The following is an 8866-nucleotide window of genomic DNA, read 5'->3' as shown; positions in this document are numbered from 1 at the left end:
TTATCACTGAAAATGCAGTTGTCAAAAATTTTTAGCTTGGCTTAAAGATTGGGTGTTTTCGCAGCGCCTGAATTATTTTAGCAGTTTCGCAGCGCTGCCTGTTTGCGTGGTTTCGTAGCGTGCTACGAAATTGGGAATTGGTTCGAGTTCTAAGTGAAGGTCCAAATCCTAGCATGCCTATTGTATAGAGTTTTGTTTCCCTCCAGGAATGTTGATGAGAGCAGTGGCAGTATGTTCAAGGAGACACCTCATGATGATGTAGCTATTGTAGGATTGTCATCAAATACGTTAAGGGAGTTATCCCTGAATTCTGGTCCGTGGGTGATTGTGAAAGATGTACATACTAATGTGGGAGACTTGCAGGAGATTTGGTGTTGAATCCTCTAGACAAAGAACCTATTAAATTTTATAAGTCATAGAGTGTTTGATATTTGGGATTGTCTTTTCACAATCTGTAACTTCTTTCACACAGCAGGGCGCCACAATGGATTGAAAGATTTGTGAAATATTTATGATAAAGTTCATGTTCCCGTTTGTTGGGTACTGGTGTTCAAAGTTGAATTAGTAATGCGTTGCTTGGAATACTGGTCTTTGCTTGGAATATTGGTCTTTTGAAATGCTTGTTCTCTTCTCCGGTGCTGCTGTAAGTACACAAGTTTCCAATGAACAAGGAGCTGAACGCTCACGCACTGCACAGTTATCAGTGTGTGTCGGGGTTTGTATGGCAGTCAATGAGGCTCTTATGATAAGATATATCTTATTCTCTATCAGAAATGTATGGGGCTATGTTTATAGCAATGAAGTAGAGGTAGATGAATGCATTTCAATCATGATGCCACTGCTTGTACCCTCAACATTTATGGATGCCATCCAAGGTGTTCTATCAGGTATTGCTAGAGGATGTGGATGGCAAACGTTGGGTGCCTATGCAAACCTTGGGGCATACTATGTGGTTGGCATGCCTATAGCTGTCATTTTAGCCTTTGCACTGCATGTTGGCGGCAGGGGACCTTCGGCATTTGAGCACCTGTTCTGTTGCTAAGAACATTGCGCTAACAAAGGAAAATCTTATCAAAAATTTATCACTGCTGCACAGAAAAGGATATATGGGAGCACCCAAAAGAAGTTGATCAGAGCGCCTTCAGAAATTTCGCATTCATATTCCAAGGTATGCACTTGTGAACAGAGATTACCCCTATTAAGAGTTGAACTACTTTGTGGAGTAAGGGATTTTGTTCAAAACCATGCATAGCGAATTATCAAGCCTTTTGTGGAAAAAACCAGTTTATGGAGATGATCACAGTGTCTATGGTTTAGTGGCCAATCTTCTGGCTTATCATATGTTTTCGAACCTCTTACACTATTATGGAGGATTGAACTCGCGTTATCAAAGGCAAACAGAGCGAAAACTGTAGAAGGACAATGGGATTTTCAAGAGCTAAGGCCGCTGCATTACTTGTATCTTTTTGTCCGACAATATCCATATGGCGGAGGCGAAGGCAGATATGAAAAATGTAGTTCTGAAAGAGTCCAAGTGCAATGTTTGAAGCATGAGATCACTGGAATAGTATGAACGCAATAGTATCAATGATTTGGTTGTCGCTAATTGAGTGACATCCTTGAATACTTGATCTGGTCATTAATTGTTTTTTTTCTTCAATTGAGTGAATCTCCAAAGGGGTAATGTAAATGCATTAATTCTCAAATGGTTCGTTGATTCATATACACCTGCGCCATCCGAACAGGGTTCTTTTCGTTCAAGACTTCCGTTCTGTCCTCGTAAACTATCTGAGCAATCTGAGGATAAAAGTTAAGTGTAATTTAATGTGGACATCATGCACTTTTAAACAAGAACGAAATTTTAGGTCATTGGTTTGGCACCGACGTGAGTCATAATACAGATGGCGCGGAAGGAGTTAGGTTTAGCCTTTTTGGCTGATCTATATACGTCCACGTCCTCGGTATCATGCTAAATCGAATCCTCATGACCGTGAATGATGTTAAGGGGCGCATAAGAAAGGGCCTACAGAATCGAGACAATTGGATGACGGAGAATTCAAGTAGCAGACAACAAAACCAGTGAATCTCCATCTGGCGGTTCGTTTGCAACTCGTGCCTAACCTCATGATATCTTCCAAGCAGTAAATACTTTATCTGATGTGTTTTCTCAGAAAGGGAGTTCATTTGTTCATAATATATTACAGAGAAGATCTAGGTGGCTTTCAGAAGAAACAAATGGATCCTCGGCTTTACTTAATTCACCGGCTCATATCACAGCTCTGAAATTTGAGAATTAAATTAACCAAGTTTTTCATGGCCTTAAAAAAAAACAGAGTCTCAAGAAGCGGAATATAAGTTTGCCCATGAAGAACTATATTTCCTCTGTTGCTTACAATACCTTGTTGCTGGGAGAATTCAGACATCCAGCAGTTGAATGCCATGGTGTTGCACGAATGGTCAGAGGCTGTGCAATTTATATCAGAGAAGCTGGAGCACTTTGCTAAATAATGGTGACCGGAATATACTCTTTAAATGTTTTCCTTTCTGCGCCAGTTATGAGTCTTTTTATTTAAATTCATATTACAGTTTCAGGTGAAGATGATTTTTAGAGTTGGAAAGGGCTATTTTGTATACAGTAAGTCGAAGGCCTTAGCTGCGCTAAATGGTATGAGGATGGAAAACTCAAACAAACTGGAAACGATCTATGGGCACTGGGTTGCACTTTATATCAGATGCTGTATGACATATCACCTTTTAAAGATGGCAGTGAGTGGCTCACATTCCAAAGGATCACCTCATTTGAAGATTTGAAGACAGCAAGGAATACTACACCGACTTTATGTTCCAGTTGGGATTTATGAAGCTTTTTATTGGTTTGATGCTAGTCAAGTTGGCTGTGATATGTAATGGCAGAAGCAAGCTTCATCTTCTTCAAACTATTTAGGTTCCTAATAGCTGTACAAATGTCTGAAGAGATCATGGATCTAAGTAGAAAACGCTTCAAAGATACATAGGTTCTGTTTTGACATCTACAGCAGTTTCGTAGCGCGCTACGAAACTGCTGTAGAATGCTGTTTTGTGGAAAAACAATGAATTTTGATGATGAGGTCAGTTAATGGTGAAAGAAGGTCTCAAACTCAGGCAGTGAGATCATACATGTGTTTCATAACCACTCAAACAGTGACAGGTGTAGCTCTTGAAGAGAAGATAAAATATTTTGTTTATTTTCATAAAGTTTTCTCAAAGGCAATTTATGACCGAGCTACTAACGTATTGGTGGGGTTACCAGAATCTTCGGTTGATACACCTGTTGGTCCTTGAAGTATCCAGATCATATAACATATGGTGATTATGCGTTGATTAATTGAAGGTTCAAAGAACTCGGAGTGTGGTCTTTAAATGATGAAGAGGAATGGAAGACAGGGGACCGTGGATGTAGGGTGATTAATTTTATCAATTAATAAGCTGTCTTACAGCTAGCATCCGAGACCAGCTTGCTCGGTGATTGTTCCCTTAACATATCTTAGCCATAATGAAAATCATACAGCTGTCCAGCATCCAAGAAAGCATCAAGTCTACGAGGAGAATGAAATTAGTATTTTAGTTGGATTAGGATTGTGTGTAATTTTAGTTCAGCATGTTTGTAATTAATGCAGTAGTTAAGAGCATGTAGGAAGAGTTAATTGCCACCTTCGAGGCTCCCCTCATGCTGGAGGAGGAAGCTCGAGGTGTTTGAGTTTGCTTGCCTATATATGGGCCAAGTTAGGATGTAAAAAGGGTTGGATTGTAGATACAAAAAACAGAGTTTTCTAGAGCTTATGAAAGGACTGTTATAGTAATGGCAAACAGGGTTTTTTCTTCCCAAGATTCTCAATGCATCTTTTTGTTCAAATGTGATGATGGTTTAGTTTCTTAATGTTCTTTTTACAGTCTTGTTATGGCACAATCCCTCAGAATTCATATTATATGCTCTGACTTCCTGTGTGCTTGACAAACTGTGGGTTTTGGTGAAGCATGTTTGAACATCACTCAGAATTCATTTTTTAATGCTCTGACTTCCTGTATGTTCAGCAGGCTTTGTTTTAGGTAAATTATGTTTGAACCTTTGATGATGCAAAGAGCCTTGGCTTCTATGAGATGACTGTGATTTGGTTTATTAACTGTGAGAGACTCCATAGCCCAATGAAGACTAATGTGATGTATGTCCAACCAGCTATATTTTTATAAATGTGTGAAGAGTTAGCCCTCTAGTGTTTGAAGGATTTTGTCAAGAGTCGTGAGAGAGCCCTCTCTGATTAGGAAGGCTAATTCCTAATCTAAAGTATGGTCTGAAACAGTTACATGAGACCTTGCTTGGTTGCAGTCCCTAGTACTGGTTTTGTGATAACACATGGCATGACATCATACTTCATCTTAAGACCAAATATGATGTCATTGCAACAATATCTTTATGAAATAAAAAGTTACCTTTACCTTTATTTCATTAGCTTCCTAAGATGATAACTCCCTTTATATGATGACTCAAGACTTATGTGAGGACTGAAGAAAATTAACATGGTTCTTTTCGCTTAAATTTGACATAGTGATGACAAAACAGGTGTAGACCTAGACCAAAACTCATATGAAGAAATTTTAACCGATCCATCATCAAAACCACCTAAAAAAAGACATGACCATGATGAATGATGATAACCATGAACACTAAAGGGAGTAGCACCGACCTAGACACACCAACCAATGATTAAATTTTTATTTGAAGACCTTTTGAAACCATAAAAAAACTTGACCTAGGACCCTATTAAAAAATTTGAAAGAGAACATTTGATAAATGATGACTGGAAAGACTAAAAGACACTAACAGCCCCCAAAAAAATGTGGTTTATGGGGTCAAAACTGATTCAGAAGTTCAAGACTCGAAAAACTGCTAAAAATAGTAAATGCTGAAATGAACAAGGAAACAAATGAAACTGACTGGGGGGTATAGGTGGAATAGGATGGTGGCCACCAATATCCTCCTGGATCATTCCTCCCGCTTTAGGAAGCAATGGTCCCAATTGCATGCAGAGCCTCCATGAGGTGAGGAAATTTCTGTTGAACCTGGTCCTTGGTGAACCACTTTCCCTGCTGAAGGAGTTGGCCTACTTTGAAAAATTGATATAGTTGTATCTTCTATTGGCAAGTTTTTTTGATATGTGTGTCCATGATCTAATCAGTTGTGGCTTGTTCCATGTAGTCTGGGTTGAGCTCTGTTGGTGTGAGATCTTCTGCAATGTTAGATGTGTCCAACAATGGTGGAAAGTATTGTCGAAGGAGATCTACATTGAACACTGGGTGCAGACCAAGGAATGGTGAGATGTTGAGCTTGAAGGCATTGTCATTGAAGGCCTTGGTGATGGTGTATGGCCCATATCAGAGTGAGAAAATCTTGTGGTGGGGTCCAGCCAAGTGCTTCTTCTACAAATGTAGCCAAATTTTGTCGCCCACCTGGAACTTGTGTAACAGTTGATGCTAATCATGTCGCTGCTTTTAATTAGCATTGGCTCTGTCCAATATATCATGGACCTACTAGTGGATGTGTTGAATGCGCTTAATGAAGTTGTTAGCCCTTTTAGCTTTGGACTGAACCTAAGCCGAATCTACCCGAGTGACTGCAAATGGTGTGTCTATATCAATGGGGCATAATGGGTGAAATCCCAACCCTACCTAAAAGGGGTTTTGGCCTATTAAGTTGTGGAGAGCTCTGTTGTAGCTGTGTTGGGCATAGCGGATAATTTCATCTCACGTGCGTGGATTCTTCGAATTGTACATGCGTAGAATGTGTACGATCATCCTATTGACAACCTCTATTTGGCCATCAGTTTGGGGATGGAAAGTTGTGGACTTAGTACATTTTATATCCAACATCAACCAGAGACTTGACCAAAATGGACTTAGGAACCTACTGTCCCGATCTGAGACAATGGACTGTGGGATCCCAAAGTGTACCCATACTCGCTCAAAGAAGAGCTTAGTAATGGCCGCTATTGTGATACTCTTCTTGAAGGCCGCCATGATGGCCATCTTAGAGAATCTTTCAATGACCATGAAAATTCAATCGTTGCCATGATTAGTAGAAGGAAGGCTTGACATGTAATCCATAGAGATAGATTCCCAAGATCAGCTAGGAGTAGGTAGAGGAGTATATAGTTCTTGCTCCTTAATGGTTGGTTTGGAAATGGCGTAGGAAATGCAGGATCTAATGTACTTCCCAACATCATGATGAAGTTTTGGCCAATAAAAATACTTCTCTAATATCGCCACTATTTTCTCTTCTCCGAAATTTCCAGTGACCTGACTGTATTGCGCCTCCCAAATCATCTTGGCATGCTCACTTGAAGGAACACAGATGTGTCCCAGTTGGCATAATAGTGCATCTTGAAGGTGAAAATTTGGATCTTGCATCCTGATCTAGGTGGATCTCTAGACACCAGTGGCATGGAAAAAGCTCAAACGTCAAAGTGGCGGAAAGGAAATTAACTTGACATCAGATCAAAGTGCTTGTCGCACTAATTCCAACGGTGTGAACGACACTCCAATTTGAGTCCGGATGAAGGAGATAGAGGTAGTCAAAGTTTGGTTGACTTTTTGATGACTGGGCAAGATTAATGAAGGTGCAATTTGGAATTTTTCTGGCAGATGAAATCTGGCCAGATTCTGGGTGAAATTGTCACCTGGTTAAAACGACTCCTTCAGTTTAAATACGAATTTTCAAAAATGTGTAGTTTGTTTTATTTAAACAAAAAAAAAATTATAAGAAAAAGGGTGGCAGGCCACCAACCCCACCTCTTATTCGCATAAAAAATATATATATATATATATATATTGGTGGAGGAGTAGGCCACTACCCCCCACCCCTCCCATGGAACTGTTGAAACAACAAATAAGCGGGGTGGGCAGCCATGACCCCGCCACCCCACAACCCATTCAACAGAGCCGTTAAAACATTGTGTGGTGGGCCAACCCTTGGGGCATGGACCCAACCATGAAACCAACCCCGCCATTAATACTCGTGATAGCCAACGGAGCCAGTGGAGGTGAGGTGGGTGGGCCACCCAAGGCAGGCCCAGCTCGACCCTTGTTTAAAATTTAAAAATTTTGATGTATAAAAAAAGGAGGATGCGAGGTTTGACTGCTCGATCTCCTCCATATTAACCGGATCTTCAACCAACACGCCACAATGGACTTCTTGTTAAGTCTGCCACATTTTTATTATTTAAACGCAGTTTATCAGTGTGCCCAGGCAGAGGAGGCAGTGCACATAGTTCGAGGCAGAATTTTGCAGGAGGGCCGAATTTCCACTTTGTCAGATTTTGACAAATTTTATATGGTTTCAGCATATCTCGATGTCATGAACATAATGGAGTTGTCCGTTTCTCCATCAGAGTTCTACATTTTTTCAGCCGTTTTTTAGTATGGAGGTCTAAAACTCCTTTTTTGTAATTGATGCTTGTACTCTTCTTTCTCATGCCACTTGATGAATGAAGGCCTCCCCATTGATTGATCAGGGCTTGGAGACGTAGTCCAAGTTGGAAGAAATCCGTTATCAAGTTTTGTTGTCTTCTTTCATGCTTTATGTGTTTCTCCTTTTCTCTCATGTGTATATTAAATTTCTATGTTTAAGCTACAATTTATGCATGTAATTCTTTAACACATCTATAAGAAAAAGATCTTGGATCAAGTGGTATCATAGCAGGTATTTTTAGATGTGAATTGGATGTTTGTATGCTAACAAGAAACAAGCTCCGAAGAGGTGAAGGGAAACTAAAGTCTTTCAATCCCGAAGTGGGGCGTGCACATCAAAGGAGAAACATTGTAGATGAAGAGGCTCGTCATGAAGAGGAGCGCAATTTCCGCAAAACCTTCTATACACTGGAAGAAAATGTCGGTCAGTGGCTTTCAAGGTTGCAGAAAGTAGAAGAGAGAAATCTAGAAGAACAAGGTTCAGTGCATGGAAATGGTGGAGAAGAACACCCTCCTTCTCCTTCCACGAGTGAAAGTTCTTCTTCCTCTCATCACCATCATCATAGAAATTCAAGGGATTCATCTAAGAAACATTTCTTTAAATTGGATGTCAAATTTGATCTTCCCATGTTTAACGGTGAAAGTAATGTAGAAAAGCTTAATAACTGGATTAGGCAGATTGAATTCTACTGTAGCATTTAGCAGATCGAAGAGGCCAAGGTAAATATTTAGCTGGCATCTCTTCGGCTAAGTAGCACTGCTCTCGTCTGGTGGGAGAGGAAATTGCGAAGCAGTAAGAGTGTGGGTAATCTTCTTTCCTCATGGCCTAGCTTCATTTTTGCATTAAAGGAACAATTTTATCCCTTGGGTTATAAACAAAAAGCCTTAATGGATTGGCGATACTTAATGCAAGGCAGAGGTCAGGATGTTCAAAGCTTTATAGAGGAATTTAGAAAACAGGCACTTCATTTGGGCATTGCACTTGTCTCACTTGAAGTAGTAATTAAGTATATCGGATCATTACATAGTTACCTTAGACATTCATTATTATTGTTTGAACTAATGAGAACAAGGGAAAAAATGAAAGTGATGATCATTTCAAGAAACTACCTTTCAAACGTCCAAATGGAAAACCAAAAGTGAAAGGAAAAGGAAAGGAGAAGAGGACGACATCAACTAAGAAAGATGAAGGAGAAATACCTTATTGCACTCAATGCAAAAAGGAACGTCATGACGATGATCATTGTTGGAAACTATACCCAGAAAAGAGACCAAAGAACTATGGAGGAAAAGGTAACCAGAAGACAGTGGCAACTGTGCAACAAGACCTTGGATCCGACTCAGGAGATGAAGCATTGATCATAAC

General features: G+C 40.0%; 1 pseudogene; it reads left to right on the top strand.

The window, feature by feature from the left end:
• Nucleotides 1-616: 616 nt before the first annotated feature.
• On the top strand, nt 617-1042 carry LOC149199030 (protein DETOXIFICATION 16 pseudogene; annotated as a pseudogene).
• The last annotated feature ends 7824 nt before the right edge of the window (nt 1043-8866 follow it).

Source organism: Pinus tabuliformis, chromosome 2_1 (genome assembly GCF_031772625.1).
Source record: "Pinus tabuliformis cultivar Carrire ecotype Pingquan chromosome 2_1, CPIR1, whole genome shotgun sequence".
Lineage (NCBI taxonomy): Eukaryota > Viridiplantae > Streptophyta > Pinopsida > Pinales > Pinaceae > Pinus > Pinus tabuliformis.
This window is presented reverse-complemented; position numbering and strand designations above follow the sequence as displayed.